The sequence below is a fragment of the Uranotaenia lowii genome, chromosome 2, assembly GCF_029784155.1.
Source record: "Uranotaenia lowii strain MFRU-FL chromosome 2, ASM2978415v1, whole genome shotgun sequence".
In the NCBI taxonomy this organism is placed as follows: Eukaryota; Metazoa; Arthropoda; class Insecta; order Diptera; family Culicidae; genus Uranotaenia; species Uranotaenia lowii.
The window spans coordinates 291,213,414-291,232,464 of record NC_073692.1 but is presented as its reverse complement, the minus strand read 5'-3'; the positions used below and the strand labels follow the sequence as shown (position 1 = coordinate 291,232,464).

General features: G+C 39.4%; 1 protein-coding gene across 2 annotated transcripts in view; it reads left to right on the top strand.

The window, feature by feature from the left end:
* The window catches only part of LOC129745195 (oxidative stress-induced growth inhibitor 2-like), a 175,440-nt gene that overhangs the window by 52,400 nt on the left and 103,989 nt on the right, over positions 1 to 19,051 (top strand). The window lies entirely within an intron of this gene.

Here is a 19,051-nt window from a genome sequence, read left to right as displayed (position 1 = left end):
TTTCAGCATTTCAGCAGGGATGCAATCGATCCCTTTACCACGGAAAATTTTAATATTGTGGAATCAGTTCCGCGAAACTAAATTAATTTGGTAATTCCACCTTTGCATCCCCACAACTTTGAAAAAATGTACACGTTACAAAGCTTTAGATTTTTTTTACAAAGTTGAGAACGCTATTCAAGGTTGGATGCTATTTTGATCGTATCAAACAAAAAAATTTCGTCAGTTGAAAAAAATAGTAAATTTTCTATGATTGAGCACAAATAATAAAATTCGGTTAAATCTTTCAATTCATCATTCCGACTGTCTAAAAACTATTTTATTTAAAAAGTAGAAGCGTCCATGCTAAGAGATTCCAATGGCTTTACGCATTATACCGTTATGAATCATTCATTGAAAAAGCAGGTTCGTTCGAGCCCTTCGAACAAAAATACTATCGAAGACAATACTGAATAGGGTAACGCAACTATTTTTGACCGTTCTGGGATGCATTATTACTTGAAAGAAAAATGTATATTTTACATTTTTGAGCCTCAAAACTTGTTTATTCGATATTTTGGACCCTCATGTTTCTATTTTTGACCACCCTACCACCTTTTAACTAATATGTTTTTTTTTTAAATTTTGCTGAAGTTTTGGCAGCGATTGATTAATGTAAAGGTATAATTTACTTAACTTTTTTTTTGCTTTTATTCTTTCTATGAAGTTTGGTTCACGTTAATTAATTCGTTAATCAACTATCTTTAACTTAAATCATTTTTTTTTCTTCAGCTATGCTGTAAAACATAAATTGTCAATAAGCAAAGAGTACCAACTGAAGGACTCCTCATTTATATAATGTGTTACGAGTGTTTTGAAAATTCCAAAAGTACATTGCAACCTTTTCAAAATTTGTTCTGCAGTTCAAAATATTGGTAAATTTTCTGTTGCCATCTTGACTTCCAAACCTAAGTGGATTTGTTTTTCATCAGTGAAGTACATACTACATAGTACAAAGTACAACCTGAAATTATGGTACAGTCCACGATCCTTCTAATCAATTAAAATACTTCCATCCGAATTATTTTTTCCCATACCCATGCGATAAGAATATTGTGCACGATTCTATTTCTTTCTTCGATCTACTTATTTTACGATCATTAACATTTAAATGCAAGGTTAATGCTTTAGTTTGGGTAAGTAGTCCAAAATAAGACCCTAGAGAAAAAAAGTGGGACTTATCTTCGACATAGGTCAAATTACTGTTGAAACACGTTTTTTTTTGTTGTTCTTTCGAGCTCGCTGTGAACATATTTGTTGCAAAGAACTTTTTGAAAGTTGACACCAATAGAGGCACTTCCTCCTGATATTTCACACTAACACAAATTTCAATTTAATATCTTTAAGCACCACATCACAGCTTTAACTATAATTGTTAAAAAAAATCAGGATTAACTTGATTTATGAGAGAAATTACAATTAACACAACGTGTTTGTAAGAACGTTAAGGGTCATTTCCATGTAATACGTCGTGTGTTAATTATGTAGTGAAGTTCTGACATTGGCACAAATACGCTTAAAAATGAGTATGAGAGAAATATTGGAAAAGGTGATCCAAAATATGTACCCGGTCCATAATAAGTCCGTTACCCCACAACAGCTTCATCATACGGTGTCATTTAGCAAAGGGATGGAAATTCCCCAGCAAATTTAAACCTAACGCTACATATGGTACTGGTACATATGATAATGTGGGCAGCATACTCGAAATTTTGACCCTCTCTATCTCTCTCGCGTCTTGTTAGAGCTCGAAAACCAAACCAGTTTATTTTACCGGAAAGGCGACAGGCGGGTGTTTTCCTATCACATACCTACTATTTGTTCATCTTCTCGGCCACAGACGAAGGTCGCTTATCACGAAACCGGGAAGTGATTGTGCGGGTTACGGACAGCGTTTTTTTGCCATTTGTTAATTTTGCTCCTGTTTTGGTGGGTTTGGGCCAAACCGAAACGCGGAAACAGCGAAGCGTCGTAAGCCAGAGCTGTAAAAGGGAACAAAAATCGTAGATTTGAAAGAGCATTCGACTACCACGTGTTGGAGCTGTAGAAGACACGGGTAAACAAACACAAACGATTCCGTTTATTATTGATGGATGTTCCAAAATCTTCCGGTATAATTTATATTCGTTTTGTGCGGTGATATGATGTTTATACAATAAACACTGAATGATAAATAACCGAAAGCTTAATATGGCGCTAATGATAAAAGAGTATAATTAAAATTTAAAAAATATGTAGATAACATACATTGATATTCTTAAATTATAATGAATCACCACACCAAACACTACACGTTGTTTCAACCTTGCGACTTCACATTAACAGTTGAATATAAACTTGTTTAAATATTTACTGAAGCCTTATTTTTTAGTGTTTGTTCAGCTCTTAGAGCGTTCAATTTGTGCGAAATTTTGAATGAATATACGAGTGACGGCTGTGCCGTAAAAAAACAAACAATTTTTACGTACAAATCGAATCATCCTATCAACGGACAAAGACATCTTGTTACCTCAACCGGAATTGTTTGAGAACTTTTACCCGAATATCAATGTCGATTAACGTGTATCAGTGTATCATCTCCGAAGACAGGCTCAAAATGTAGATCGTTGAGACCATGTGCCAATGTGCCACATTCAACGGCAGGTGCAAAATGTTTTATTCTGCTGAACCATATTAATTGTTGGTTTTGAGAATATTTGCTCACCGCTCTACACAGCAGTTTAACACCATCATTAATTCTGTATCGAGCCGTAGCTCTTCGTTCGATCTGATACGATAATTTTTCGTCTCAGCTTGTACTGCCAAGTAGCGCGCAGCAGACAGTTCATCAAAATCACGTGCTTTAGCGGATCATCATTTTGCGAACGGGTACGATAATTGCTAAATCAACAAAGCTAACCAGCAGCGATGAAAATAAGCGAAGGCGGTGGGTACGTTTTTCGTCATCGAATCTTGATGGCTGAATGTGTTGAGAGCATATTCGGTTTTTAGAAAAACAATTCTTCAAATATTTATTTATTATTATATTATCCAATTTGAAGTTAAAAAAAGTTAAAAAATAAAGCGGTTCAATATTGGTTACTTATTTATTGAATTTTCTATTGAACTTTTGGAAAATTTAAACTTGAAGCGTTCATGTACAATAAAAAGTCGTTTATCCTTCCCAACAAACATTAAATCGTATTAGAAATGATGATTTGAGTCGTTCACAATGGCGTGGCGAAAAGCTATTTGTCACTATCCACTTCTCATATTTCCTAACCGGGAAATTACTCATTTCTCGATGAGTACTTCGATACTCTTACCCAGAATATCTGGCAGCACTGTTGAGTTACCACGAACCAAATTTGAGTAGTCTCGCCTAACCGTGTGATGATGTAAACATTTGTACCGCGTTTATCATCGTCACCTGTCATCAGCAATCATTGGTCTATTGTTCTCGATTGCGAATTGGAAATTTCGCAAGGAACCATAACAAGCAATGTTTTGGTTCTGTTCGTGGCAGCAGAAATAGTTTGCTGCTGTTCCGGATGCCAGAAGTTTCAACACAACTGCATAGTGAAAAGATCATATAAAATGTCGTCTAAAGTCAGTTTAATTCGGTTATGCTAGTACTGGTAAGTCCGCCATGTTTGTGAACTTTGAAATGATTTTGCTCGCCATGTTCTCTCTGCAACCAGCAGTGCATCCAGATGGCTAAAAATCAGATGGGAATTGAGTAATATTGACCAATGAGGGTACTGGAAAATAATGTCGCTGGCAACGGTTTGAAGGCTATGAGAGCAAAATTTTGCGCTCTCTTGCATTCTTCCGATAGGTACGAATATGGTGTCGGATAATGCCCAATTGGTGTAGTTTTCGTCGTTTTAGAAAGAAATGACATTTGTGTATTCTCCACTTTGCCTCCACTTTAGTAGGTCAATGCTTTTTTTCAACTTTCTTACGATCGTATATCAAAACGTATGTCAAAACAGCATGGAACGTATATCAAAACAGCATAAGAATATAGCTAAAAAAAATGTTTGCTGGGTTATTAAGTTAATGGAACCGGTTAGAGTTTCTACTCGCTTGAAGATGTCAAAAATCGAGCTGTGGGAGAAATATATCATTACAGAATAGAACTAAGACAGTTCAAAGATGAAGTAGCAGTACACATTTCGAGGGTGTCCAAATCTGCCTTCTATCGAAAATCCTACGCACATAATGCTAAAATTGATCATTGGTTTACCAGAGTCCACCTGCAAAGTTTGTGCTCGAGGGAGCAACCAAAGAGGTTGCGCACCAAATCTGTACGGAATTTTGTAGCATTTTGTTCGTTGTAAAGCGCCATCATTCTATAGATTGGTTCATTACGAGCGTAATTCTGTATTCGATTTGGAAGCTGATACGGTCTCACGTTGCGCAAACTGCTACGTCCTTCATTTGGAGAAATTTGTGATACTAAATATGGCGAAAAGTACTTTGCACTGATCAAGTCCTTTAAAAACAGCGCATCTGTTGATTTCCTCCGAGTTTCGAGTGATTCCAGTCCAACTAACATACACAATGATCTGTATTCCGGCATTTCTTCTTGCCATCCAAGATTCCTTAAGGCGTATTTCAGAAATCTTTTTTGAACCCTTTTAATCCTGTTTTTATGAACGTTATAATACGGCTGCCACACTATACTGGCGTATTCAATAGTGGTTCGGATAAGCCCAACATAAACAGAGACAATAGTGTAAGGGTTGTCCAGCTCGTTACAAATCCTGCTTACCATTCCGTACATAGAGTTTGCTTTGGCTACGACTTGTTCAACATGTTTTGAGAAACTGAGTTCTTCATCCATTTCGACTCCCAGATCTTTCAAGGAGGATTTTCTAGCTATGGCACAGCTGTTCTCGAAACGATATTCGTGCACAATATTACTCACTTTCCGGGAAAAGGTTATCACATTACACTTTGAGGCATTGAGTTTCAATCCGAAACTGCTGCAACACTCTGAAAATCTATGAAGCGCATTTTGTAGGGTCAAACAATCCTTTGGGTGTCGCACAGGGATGAACAGTTTTAGATCATCTGCGTATATCAACACAAACACGTCATGCTGCACTCCGGGCAACTCGTTCATAACAGTGACGGAAAGAAGGGGTCCCAAGTGACTCTCTTGTGGTACGCCGCTGTTGACCGAGAATACCCTGGATCTCGCATTCCCTATCTTCACAAACTGGACTCTTTCTTTCAGGTACGAACGAATCCACTGAAGACAAATTCCGGTGAGCCCATTTTTACACAGTACTGACAGAAGAGCATTTATGTTAATCACGTCAAAAGCCTTTGACATGTCGGTATATATAACGTCGACTTGAAAACCCTGCATCATCCATTGTGAAGTTCGAGAGACGAATTCTGCCAAGTTCGTAACCGTTGATCGCTTTTTCAAAAAGCCATGCTGAAAGTCCGACATTTTCCCTTTTAACCAGAGATACATTTGGTCGTAAATTATGCTCTCGAACAGTTTGGGTATGGCAGACAGAATTGCTATCCCACGATAATTTTCGGCAGGCAGTTTTGAACCATTTTTATGGATTGGCACAATGTGGGAGATTTTCCAAAATTTCGGAAACTGACCTCTACGAATTGAAGTTGAGAAGAGCATTAACAACGGCTCCACCAAGGCGTTAACGCATTTTTTAAGAAAGGAATTAGGAATTCCATCAGGTCCACTCCCTTTGGATTCATCAAGCAGCAAAATTTTTCGTAGAACATCCGTGATCGATATTCTCAGCTCAGGAATGACTTCTGTCGATCGGTCCTAAGTGACTACCTTGGGGCAAACCGGAGGAGGCAGAGAACTGGCTGGAGAGAGGGTTTCCAGTGCAAACTGTCAATTTACGTCCACTTAAGTAACTGCGGAACCAGCCAAGTAAAGGTCCGCAGAATCCTAAGCGTCCAAGCTTACGAATGGCGATATCGTGGCGTCAGTTTGAGACTTAGCAGCAAAACTTTCGTGTACATAGGAGGTGAAGGTCAACAGGTTAGTTGTCGTAAAGCGTTTGGGCATAAAATTCCTCTATAGTTGTTGATATCTCTCCGATCCCTCTTTTTATGGACTGGGAACATGTAAGCTTCCTTCCACAGGTAGGTGGCTCTGTCAAGAGAAGCTTGAAGATGAGTCTCACAGGAGTCAGTAAAACAGGCATCAATCGTTTTAAAAAGGTAGATGATATACCGTCTGGGCCAGTAGAGAGAGAGTTTTTGAGATTTGCCGCTGCTTTAGATATGACCGCATCCTCTACTACAATCGTGCTCATGCAGAAGCGGAGTGGCGAAACATTCCTAACAGCACTCTCCACATGTTCTGGGAATGTTGAAGCAGTAGCAAAGGTACTCGAAAATTTGTAAGCAAAGAGCGCACAGATTCCGCAATCAGAGTTCGCAGTGTTGTCATCCAGAAACATTTGAGTTGGAATACCAGGTTCATTCCGCTGACTTTTGACATGCTTCCAGAACTATTTTGGGTTGGACTTGAGGTTACTTTGTACTCGAAAAAGCTAATTTTGGTAACAACGGTATATAAGCGGAGTTCATATACATCCTTAGTTTGGGAGGGTTTGATCTTATGGTGATTTCTAAGAGCACATCTCTTCACCATCTTCAGTCGACGCAGTTCTTTCGTAAACCAGGTAGTCCGCAAATTCCCGGAAGTCGTTCGCTTTGGCACGTGGCGGTCGATAACGTAATTTAAGATATGCGAAAAGGTTTCGGCCGCAGCATTAGGATTAAAAAGATCGAGTTCAGATTCCCAGTCGATGGTGACCAGGATATGGGAGATAGCATCGAAATCCGCTTCCTTGAAGTCGAGATAGAAAGGTGCTGATTTTTCGACAGAAGCATGCAATCCAGTGACCTCAAGCGAGACCAGTAGAGCTGGATGATACTGAACTGCCTTATCGAACGGAGCAGGAGCCGAATCAATGGTCGGAACACGAGACTCTTCACTAGCAAAGCAGAGATCCAACATAAGGCCGTTTAGTAACTCTGTCAATTTGACGCAAGGTTGTCGTACTCAGGGAGTCTAGTATGATGTTTAATGATGTTTGTGAATAACTTTTGAATACCTACCTACCTACCTAAGGGTCCGGCGCCGATTGACCGACGCATAGGGCTGAAATAAAAGATCTCCACTGCTGGCGGTCCGGAGCCAGCGTCTTCACTTGCTGCCAGTCAAGGTTCTCGTCAACTGTGCGGATTTCAGCGGCTAGACTTCGCCGTCACGTGCTTTTGGGCCTGCCTCTTCTTCGATGCCCTTCTGGATTCCAGTCAAGCGCCTTTCTGAAATTTCGTTTTCATCTCTTCGCAGCGTGTGCCCAATCCATCTCCACTTACGTTCCCGAATCTCGATTTCTAGCGCCTTTTGATGACACCGGCGATGAAGTTCAACGTTTGAGATCCAGTTGCTAGGCCACCAAGCGCGGATGATGTTCCGCAGGCAGCGATTCACAAAAACTTGCAGTTTTCGCGTCGTCACCGCATATGTGCACCAAGTTTCACACCCGTACAGCAATACGGATTTGACGTTTGAGTTGAAGATTCGGATCTTAGTTCGTAGAGAGATCTGGCGTGAGCGCCAGATGTTTCGGAGACTTGCAAACGCAAATCGGGCTTTTCTGATCCGGGTTTCGATGTCCTTCTTGGTATCACCATCAGGCGTTATCTGGCTACCAAGATACTGGAAGCACTCCACTGTCTCAACCTGTTGTCCAGCTACCACGAAATTGAAACGATTTTCTGTGTTGATTTTCATCCACTTAGTCTTTCCGGCATTGATTTTGAGACCTGCTGCCTTGGAGCTTTCGGTAAGGTCGTCGAGTTTGCTCTGCATGTCTTGTTGTGTTCGGGCGAGCAAAACAATATCGTCTGCCAGGTCAAGGTCGTTCAGTTGCTCAATGAAGTTGCAATACGATGAGAAAAAGCAGCGGTGACAAAATACATCCTTGTCTCACTCCAGCAGTTACCGGGATTGGTTCGGACAAGACACCGTCGTGCAAGACCTTGCACGAAAATGCCTCGTACTGTGCTTCGATGAGATGGACTAGTTTCTCTGGGACCCCTCGTCGCCTTAGAGCCGCCCAGATGTTTTCGTGGTTCAGTCGGTCAAATGCTTTTTCTGTAGCGTCGATTTTCTCCTGGATCCTGTTCAGGATCACTTTGCAGAGTACTTTGAGGGTTGTACAGATCAAAGTTATGCCACGCCGGTTACCGCACTCTGTTAGGTCTCCTTTCTTCGGGACCTTTACAAGGATACCCTGCATCCAGTCAGCCGGGAATGTTGCAGTATCCCAAATGTCAGCGAAAAGGCGGTGCAACATTTGTGCTGACAAGGCAGGGTCGGCTTTGAGCATTTCAGCAGGAATATCGATTCCAGGCGCTTTGTTGGATTTCATGTCCTTGATTGCCGGTTCTATTTCAGCCAGCGAGGGCGCTTCCGAGTTGACGCCATTAATGCGACTTACTGTGGGCGCCTCGAATTGCGGGTTCTGTTGGCCATTGCTATTTGTAACTCGGAAAAGTTGTTCAAAATGCTCAGTCCAACACTTGAGCTGATCTTTTCGATCTGTCAGTAGCTGACCTGCTCGGTCTTTCAGCGGCATTCGCACTTTATAAAACGTCACAAAAATTTGCACATTTAAACATTACATTACCAGGTAGCTTTGCTGAAAATTTTGTCAATTTCTATCCATGCATTCAAAAGTTATTCCAAAACAAAGTGTTACATTTTTTTCAAATACATTGCTAGCTAAGCATTTTCTTGAAATTATACAAAATCTTCGATTCATAACTTTTTCTTGTCTCATCAAATCTTTCGAACCGTATATTGCGCATTCGTGTACACCAGAATTTCGTTTAAAAAAGGAAAAAAGGTAAACGAAATTCGTCCATTCTCCTTTTCATCAGTCGCTAATCTCACTAGTTTTTCGAGAGTCTGATTACTGTCACAGTCTGGCCAAAGTGGAAGATTAATAAAAATTATCAAATCATCAAAGCTTTGAAGCCATGATCTTGAAAAATCTGAGCCAAATGCCGTGGTTGGCGTTAAGGTACTATAACGGGATAATCGCACTCAAGCTTTGGAACACCGATAGCAGAAGGCGACGTTAGATAAGGTTGATAGTTTGACAGAACGAAAAGTGATTGAAGGTGCAACAAACTTTAATCCTATAGTTTGACTTTGTACCCTCGGAATACTTCACTGTTTTTCAAGTTGCACTTAGTTCAATATAGAGCTGTATTTGCACAAATTAAAATTGGCTACTTTTGTGGAAGTTTTGCATTGCCGTTGCAGGTTCCGGTGACAGCTCACATCTGTTCCGTCCTTGTTTCTCGAAGTGCAAATTAACTTGCGTCACCAGAAACGGGCAAACAAAATAAGCCTGGGTGGAATTTTCATTCATAAATGCAGCGACGAAAGATGGTGTCAAAAATATATCGCGCAAAATATAATCTCGATCCGATGAACGACATAAATCCAGAAATGTTTTTGCTCACTTGGCATATTGCTCAATATGGCCAACTTTTACTTGACTTGTTATATTTTTTGTTAAGTTAAATCAATAAGGTACATATCTTAACTTTTGCTAATCCCACGAGTTATCAGGTCATTTTTTCTAATTATACGATTTCCACGAGTCATGAATAAGAATCGATACCTTATTCCGTTGAATCATCAGGATTCGGCAAAGGTTCACTCATTGATTCATAATTAACGGTCGAATTGTCAAAAGGAGCAGACACGATTTTTTTTTGTCGCATTGACCTTAGATCGGAATTCCTTACACCAAGGGCGGCCCACTTTTTTGAGGAACATAAAGGTCCATCTACTGATCTAAACCTGCAATGTTATGTAGTTTTATAGTACCTAGTAGGTATGGATTACCATTGAAGCATGCTTGAACTATGCCAATTGGATGCTCGCGTGACTGCAATAACTCGGTTGTGTGCCATGATGATACTGCCACATAGCATGGCGTCCATGTGAATGGAAGAAAACGACGACGACGTCTTCGTCTGATCTATTTCCGTTATGGATGGTCGTCGAGCTACTCGTTACTTTTGCTGTCGCCAGCTACTCGACAGGTGGCGTGGGTGGATTTGAATCTGCTTCTTTTCACTGCAGATACCTAGGCACATACATAGGCAAACCACAAGGGAAAAATTCAATCGAAACCAAAGTGTACACAAATGAATTAAGACATACATCACATCAACCGGTCACCCCGAGTTCAAAACAGAAAATTGAGCTACAACCGGGAAGTGATGAAAAGAAAAAAACCAATAGAGCGTCGTAGGACAGGGGCGCCCCGAATGGTCACCAAATCGAAACACAACCGGAAGCGATCAATTAGTTTTCTCTTTTCTAATCCCAATGTTTCTAGTAGGTAAACTTATTTCGGGGACGAAAGTGTCGCACGTCGTCGTCTTATAGAGAGCTAAGAAGATGTTGGCCACCGGCCAGAGATGACACGTCTGGCAGTTCTGGTGAATGAATTTTTGCCTTACTATCAAATCGAAGATCAATGGATTTATCTAAGCGCGTGCTCGGGTTCTCCACCCACGGCTAGGAAGGTGGGTTAGTTGACGAAAGTGTAGCATTTTGAAATTCATATTCATCCTTGCTAGCTCACTGGGCCAGACAGCTGTTCGGTACTCGAAGTAAATGCGAATGACTCATCTTGTGGACGAAGGAAATTGTAGTTTACACCCATAGAAGAGGTTGCAAAAACCAATGCCTATTTAGCAAATCTCTGTGTCGAAAATGCGCTGAAAAGTGTACTGTGTCAAAGATAATATGATTGGAAAAGCACTCCTGGCATAAAGATTCCAGTCCCCAAGCAAAATGATGCATGACCACTACATTCAAGCGAAACAAGAAAAACATTTTATGGAATTTTAATCCTATTGGATAATTCAACCCGAAAACAAAATATAGTGAGAATCGAACCCACTGCAACAACTCATCTCGACTTACCAGTCCGATATTTTACCCAGTGAGTCACACCATCTGAGTCGGTTAGCAAACAAAAATTAATTGTCATAGTCGTTCAGTTCTGCCACTGCCGATTGTTTCTATCCTGCTTTGTCTTGTGATTGGATATGGAATATATTTTATTTGGTTTCTTTCAGACATATGCAATGCGGTTGCGCTGGGAGGACAATACCAGTTATTAGAAAGCTTGTTAGTGCCGGTCCGGCTTAAAATCTTATACCAATAATTCCACCTCCAAGGAAGTTCAATATTGGAGTAGAGTCTGATTTGTGGGTGTGGTTTTTGAAGGTGTTTGTTCTCAAGATCGTAGCTTTTCTAGCCATCAGCTTCCAGTAGAATCCGTCCTAGTATTTGACAACTGTTCAGCCCACTGTAAAGCTGAAGATCTCCAACCGTCGACGTTTCAACTTCAGCTTTTGTATTACATTTAAATATCACAGCATAGCTTCAGCCGATGAATGAGGACATTATCCAGATGATCAAATCTAGTTATTTACCGGCTAATGAGAAGTGTTCTTGGTCGTCCTGGAGAATTTGATGACAATGTTAAGCATATTAACATTAAATGTTTCTGATAGCTGAGGCACGGAATGCAGCACGATGCAGTTCTGGGGTCTTCCCGGAAGATATCGCGCTGGTTGTTATCAGAGAGCGACTAACATCAATTCAACGAAAGTGGCATGGAGTAACACCATTGAAATAAAAGATGTTCAGTTTGATGTGATGAATAATGAAGAAATTGTGATTTAGTTTAATGAATCCTATGATACATTTTCGACTACAGCGATTTGTTCGTCAAGTGTGAGATCACCTAGCGATATGGTAAAGCATGGATCATCCAAAATCTGCACGCACTGTTTATTATACCATAGCGCTCCTAGTTGTCGGAGCTGGAATATTTTGAGAGTATTTTGTTCGGAAATGTTTCCTCTATAAGTGCTGAAAATTTCATAACGATTCGTTTTGTTCCAATAAAGTTAAACGTAATGGAAGCCGCGAGGCGAAAATTAATTTTGGACACCCAAGTCAATAACCTGACGTGGTCTGGTTAAAAAATCGTGAAATCTGATTTTGGGCGGCTTCCTGGCCAAAAATTTTACAAAGCCACTGGTCGGGGGGATGTCCCCGCCAAGTTCAAATTCGTTTTTTCCGATAAGGTGGCAAGAAAGTGTTTGATCTGGCAAGGTATTTGCAGCTGCGGACGAAAAACCCCGGTTTTTGTGAAAACCAAGGCCATGGACTCCGAAATATACAAGGAGGAGTGCCTTAACCCGTTTTTTTTTGTACATTAGATCTCACAAAGGACCAATAAAGTTTTCGCCAGGTTTGGCAAGCTGCCACTACAGCAAAGAGGTACTACAGTGGTATCGGGCCAACGGGTGGATTTTGTCGGAAAAGGACATCAACCCACCCAACTGCCCTCAATACCGCCCTATCGAAAAATATTGGGCAATTGTCAAGCAGAAGATGAAGAAGAATGGTAAGACGACTCGAGATGCAACAGAGACGAAGAGATTGTGGAACAAACCGGCCGCTGAGGGCAGTGAATGGCCGCTGAGGTCAGTGAATAGGGTGTCCAAACTATGATGAGTGGTTCTCGACGAAAAGTTCGAAATTTCATCAAAACAACATCGGAATATTTTTTTCTTATGGGCTTATTCTGATGGTAAAATTATGTGTAAGTGAGGGGGGTACTCTCAAGTTATTTAGACTTACGGTTAACAATTGCTCCAGCAGCCAGCGCAGAGGGACCCACCCGGAAGAGGGTCAGTAGGATCAGCCAGCGGCGAGACGAGCCATCCTAGAGGAACCAGCCAGCGGATATCGACCAGCCAGGGCAGAGACAGGCCGCCAAAAGTCCACGGCCAGCCGGGAGGTACCGCCAGAGTCCGGGGAGGTGCGCGGATCGAAAGGAATACTCTCGATGCCGTCACGAGAAACGCTGCGGTTAGCATCATAAGTTCGATATAACGACGGCCGGGAGGAGGACTCTCGGGATCGGCAACCAGGATTGGTTAGGGTCTAATATTCCAGATGGCGTATTGGACCGTATTGAAGGATGGGAGAAGCTGTTTGGTGAGAGGGTTACTTTCGTGATATTGAGCTGCGCTGTGGTCAGCACGTGGAGCTCATTTCAGCCTATTTTTCTGTGGCTTTGGAGGAGATGTTTTGGGCAACGGCTAGTTAGCCTTCAGAAACGCATATCGAAATCCGAATCTTGCTGCTGAACGTTGCTCTCCGGCTTTTTGGAGCGCTCGAAGCGTTGAAGCAATAGAGCTAAAAAAAAAAGTTGGTTTAGGCGATGGTTAGTTGCAGGCGATTTCAACCACTCCTTGATTTCCGAGGCATTACGGATGAGTGCTCCCTCACGGAGTATTGCTCATTCTCCAAGCCATCGAGTGATGATGTTAGCTACAAGAGGTTGCTCTTCTGGGGTTACCAGGAAGCAACATGCAAAAAACACAGTTCGTTCGTGTGCTGAGGTTATTTACCACTAAAATCAACGAATCATCGATTCCGGTGCGTATGGTGCGAGACGAGAGTGACTACGAGAGTAGCGATGACTAAGATGATCAAGCTTCCGTCAATCCCGGACAGGCCCAGAGACGCTGTTAGCGAACAGGAGAAGCTATTCAACGCTACGTGGCTAACCTAGCCGCTGATGATGAGTTCGTGGTAGCTTAGCATTGTTGCCAGATATTCTGAGTGAATAACTCAGAATATTCACACAGAAATGAGTAATTTATCATTTACTCATTCAGCAATGAGTACTTTCCCGGATGGGGAATATGATAAGTGGAGAGTGCGACGATAGCAATCGCTAATGAATTGTGTAATAATGTAATGACTAGACTGACGAAACATGAATAGAGAAAACTCTATTCCACCACTGAGACCTGCATTTTCAACAAAACGGTTTGTCTATCGAGAAACCATTCTGGTTGTAGGAATGGCTGTAGAGAAAATCTTTAAAAAAAGAGAACGGATTATCGATTCAAAAAAACACGGATAATCGAATCACGGATAATCGAGACACCGGATAACCGAGTCAACGTAAAATCGAGTCCGACCTGTGTTTACGGCTTATATTCTTTCTTTCTTTGGTATCCCATGTTTCTCTTATGCTTCCCATTGTAGAATCTTCGGACGTACCAAAAACTATTAATTTTCTCTATTCCGTTCAATTAACTTCTACTTTTGTTCCCTCGTTTTTAATCTTAAAAAAATTAATACTTTAGAAGCCGTTCACTTATTACGTATGCACGATTTTGGATATTTTCAACCCTCCCTCCCTCCTAGGTAAGATAAAGTAATATTTTTCAAAAACCCCTCCCCCCCTAGAAAGATCTTACATTTTTTATTATTTTAGAAATTGACACGTTTATTTAAAAAAAAGGCTTGAAAATATTTAAAATGTGACATACAGTACCGTTCATAACTGTATAGAAATTGAAAGCACGCGCACTGTCACTTCGACTTTGAACTTCCTTAACTTTTTACTTTGATGATATTTATTGATCGAATTTTCTGCGTTAGATAGATCAACTATCACACTATTATACCACCAAATTTGAGCTTTCTGGAGTTTGTGTGGCTTGAGATACAGTAATTCTACGAAAATCGGACTTTTTGAACTTTTACCATTAAAACTGCAATATCTAAGAAACTACGCTACATTTTATATTGAAATTTTGCAGAGTGATTGTTGAAATATAAAGCTAGCATGTCTGAAGTTTTTGAAAAGTTCTATCGATGGGATCAAAAGTTACGTGAGTCACAATATTTCAAGCATAAACCTAAAAAAGCGATTGCTATAGAATTTTGGACGATTCATGAGAACAATATCGTGTCCATCCACAATCAGTCAAAAAATGTTTGGCAAAAGCATTGAAGAAAAGAAACAATGGAATAAATGGTCTATTTGTGTTTTGAAATCAGAATCTCACGATATTATTTTAATGTTTTGTTTAAAATATATTTACTGGTTCTTAAACATAAAATAGGATTTTTCTATGGAAACATTCGTCTAAAATTCTATAGAAATTGCATTTCTAGATTCATGCCTGAAATATTGTATCTCGCGTGGCTTTTGATCCCATCGATAGAACTTTTCACAAACTTCAGACCTGCTAGCTTTATATTTCAACAATCACTCTGCAAAATTTCAGTATAAAATGTAGCGTAGTTTCTTAGATATTGCAGTTGGAATGGTAAAAGTCTAAACAGTCCGATTTTCGTAGAATTACTATATCTCAAGCCACACAAACTCCAGAAAGCTCAAATTTGGTGGTATAATAGTGTGATAGTTGATCTATTCAACGCTGAAAATTTGATCAAAAAATATCATCATAGTAAAAAGTTATGGAAGTTCAAAGTCGAAGTGACAGTGCGCGTGCTTTCAATTTATATACAATTATGAACGGTACTGTACATTAGACTGCCCCAAATTTGTATGGGAAATTCAAAACCTGTGAAATGTTATGCGCTGCAGGCTAAAATTGATCCTAGACCTAGTACAAGATCTCATGCCAAATTTGGGCCAGATCGGATCAAGAGAAGGGGTCGCTCAACGAGCCTAAAGTTTGTATGGGATTTTGAGACATTTTGTTTGGAAGAAACATGAAAAACCAGTTTATCATCGGTAACTTTGGTTCCCGCCGGCCGATTTCTTTTGAAAACGGGTTTTCTTAAAGCCTAAATTATGAAAAATATTTCATCCGAAGACTGCATATCGATAAGAGTTGAGATAAAAAAGTTATTAGGCTTCAAAAATGGGCTAACTTTTTTAAGGATGGTATTCATCACTGTTAATGAGTCGGGGCGGTCGAACATATTGACGCCTCATTAACAGTGATGAATACCACCGTAAAAAAATTAGCCCATTTTCGAAGTCTAATAACTTTTTTATCTTAACTCTGATTGATATGCAGTCTTCGGATGAAATGTTTTTCATAATTTAGGCTTTAAGAAAACCCGTTTTCAAAAGAAATCGGCCGGCGGGAACCAAAGTTATCGATGATAAACTGGTTTTTCATGTTTCTTCCAAACAAAATGTCTCAAAATCCCATACAAGCTTTAGGCTCGTTGAGCGACCCCTTCCCGTGATCCGATCTGGCCCAAATTTGGCATGAGATCTTGTACTAGGCCTAGGATCAATTTTAGCCTGCAGCGCATAACTTTTTCAAAAGTCGGGTCATTTGGGGCACTCTACTGTACATGCTTTAAAGCAAAGCACTTTTTAAGTTAAATTTGAAAAACTGTATTTAAAAAGCACAATCTATACAAAACAGCAGATGGAATACCATAAAAGATTAAAGAAAACAATATTCAATATATAGCATGTTTGGGGTAACAATATTTTAATAATTTTCCACAATCGAATAAACAATATTAAATTTAAATTCCGAAAAAAAGAGATCAGGTTAGCACAAGGTACCATAATTTTTTTTTAGGTTTTTTTACCTGAAAATCATTAAAATCTTTAAAAAAATATCATTCAATACTACTAGAATTGGGGCAAAAATGATTAACAACAATCACGATGTCAACTAACCTAAAAGCTCAGACTCATTCAGTGGTAAGCGATAAAGTTTAAGGGTTTTTTTTGGTAAATCGTTTGTAAAATTGAGAGTTGGTAGTGTCTATCACTGAAAAAACTGTCTAGAAATTCATCATTTAAAGCGCCTTATGTTGATTTTTAAAGATTTCTTTCTGGATGATTTCATTTTAAAATACGATGGATTCAAATCGTTGTGTCACAACGAGCTATTTTCCTTTTGTTTCTATAAATTTCTCAATTAAAAAGATTGTTATGATGATATGCGAAAAGCGACGAATTTTTTAATAATTTGATTTAGTGTTTTTGATGGCTTGTTGGTTTGAATTGGTTCTATACAACTAGATTTTATAGAACCGGCAATTTTTTTTATTAATTCAAAGACATTAAAAGATAAATAACATAAAATAAAAATTAACCAACAAATAGAAAGTGAATAAAAAAACATGAGTACTGTGGTTTCGTATGGCTGTGGCTGTGATGAATTTTCAATGTAACATTTCTTATGTAAGATTTTTGGAAACCCCCTCCATAGATTTATAAAAACGATTTTTGAGCGTCATATTTTATACGACATTTTTCGATCCGCCGTTTAATCTTAAATAACTTTTCGTTCTAAGGATAGCGTCCAATGTGTCAACACTCAGACGATTACGAACTTTGGTTTTATTGGCATTTATTTGCGAGAAAATGCGCTCAAACACTGCTGACGAGTAGGGGATTATAATCAGATATTTAATTATTTGGAAATTTGGAAACCTAATTGCTCCATCGTGCATCTCAGTAAGGAACTCCTATATCATTTGACTTATTTTCTATAAAGTTTTCAATACACTGAATGAAAGCAAATGTAGAAACTATTTTCAGTTTTCAAAAGTCAACAATCTGTACAAATCTGTACAAAATTTTGAAAATCTGTCAACTGTACGTACAGATTCTGTACCAAAAATGAGCTCAAAAATCTGTACCTGTCTAGATAAATCTGTACATGTGGCAACCATGGTATCTCCTGCTGATTCGTCTGACATTGCAACGAGGGACAAACCACAAGTTTCGCGTAACATTTCATTCAGACTCTATACCCATCACTTTTGAAAATGTGTCAAAAACAACACAAAACAGACTCTTAAGATTTTTCCCATTGTTTATGGGTCATACTGTACATTTGACAGAGTCGATTTAGGGTCAGTTTTTGAATTTCTTAAACCCTATAGGGTCTATAAAGCTTCGTCTTGGTTCAAAACTCATCCATAGTATTTGCGAATTTTTGAGTAACTCTTACATGAGTGAATTTCAACTTTCACATTTTCCGCTGAACAACTTTGTCCAAGACCGTGGCTTCGTATCTTATTAGGCAAAAAAGTTATTAGCTGTTTAACAGGAGTATGTCTTTGGAATTGAAAAACAATAAAGTCAATCGACATCACTGCTTGTGCCTCCCAAAGTATTGCATGAAAAGTAGTATAGGCACCCAGCAGTGATGTCAATTGAATTTATTGTTTTTCAATTCCAAAAGACATACCCCTGTTAAAAGCTAATAACTTTTCGGCCTAATAAGATACGAAGTAACGGTCTTCGGCAAAATTGTTCAGCGGAAAAATTCCTTTAGATAATTTATAAAATGGCACAAAAACCATTAGCAAACTCGGTTCCACAGTAGAAACAAATGATGTTGATTTTTCAGTACAAAATATTCAATTTTCCCATACAAATCTAAAAGATCATGGACAAGTTTTAAACCAAATCGAAGCTTTTAGTACCCCAGGGATTAAGAATTTCAAAAAATGACTCCAAATCGACTCAGTCTACTGTGTGCATACTATAATAAAGGTATATCGCATCGTATCGTACGTAATATGACGGCCCGTATTGGATTCTCTTCATTAATTGCACTGATGCAGGGAAATCTGTGCGAATATGACTAATCTGGCGTGGCTTTGCAGACATAATTTACGACTTCCATTTCGCGCTGGGCTAGGGTACGAAAGCCGATGGCCCTGCCTGCAGTGAGAAACACTTGGGGACCAGGAATAACTGCCAATTGCGACAATTCCACGGAATGTTCGTACGTCATACCAGAGACGCTCAGTGCTTCGATTTGTTGTTCATCGCGTCGTTCGTTGTTGCCAGATTTGACAGGAAGCCAAAAGTCGAGCAGAACTCGAGATGAAATCAACCGACCGTGTGTTTCGATAAAGGACTAGGAAAAATCGTTTTCTTTTTTCCCCCACTAACCGAGTATATGGAGTATTTGTGAATCACAAATTCTAGAGAGCGTGTTCAGTTACTATTTATTTATATATAGATTTTATAATGCTTAAGAATCATTGAACTTCAATGTGTTGTTTTTAAATTGGAATTGTTTATGAATCTTTGCCTAAAAAGTTTTAAAATGAATATATTGTCAATCTTAACTAGACGAACTTTCC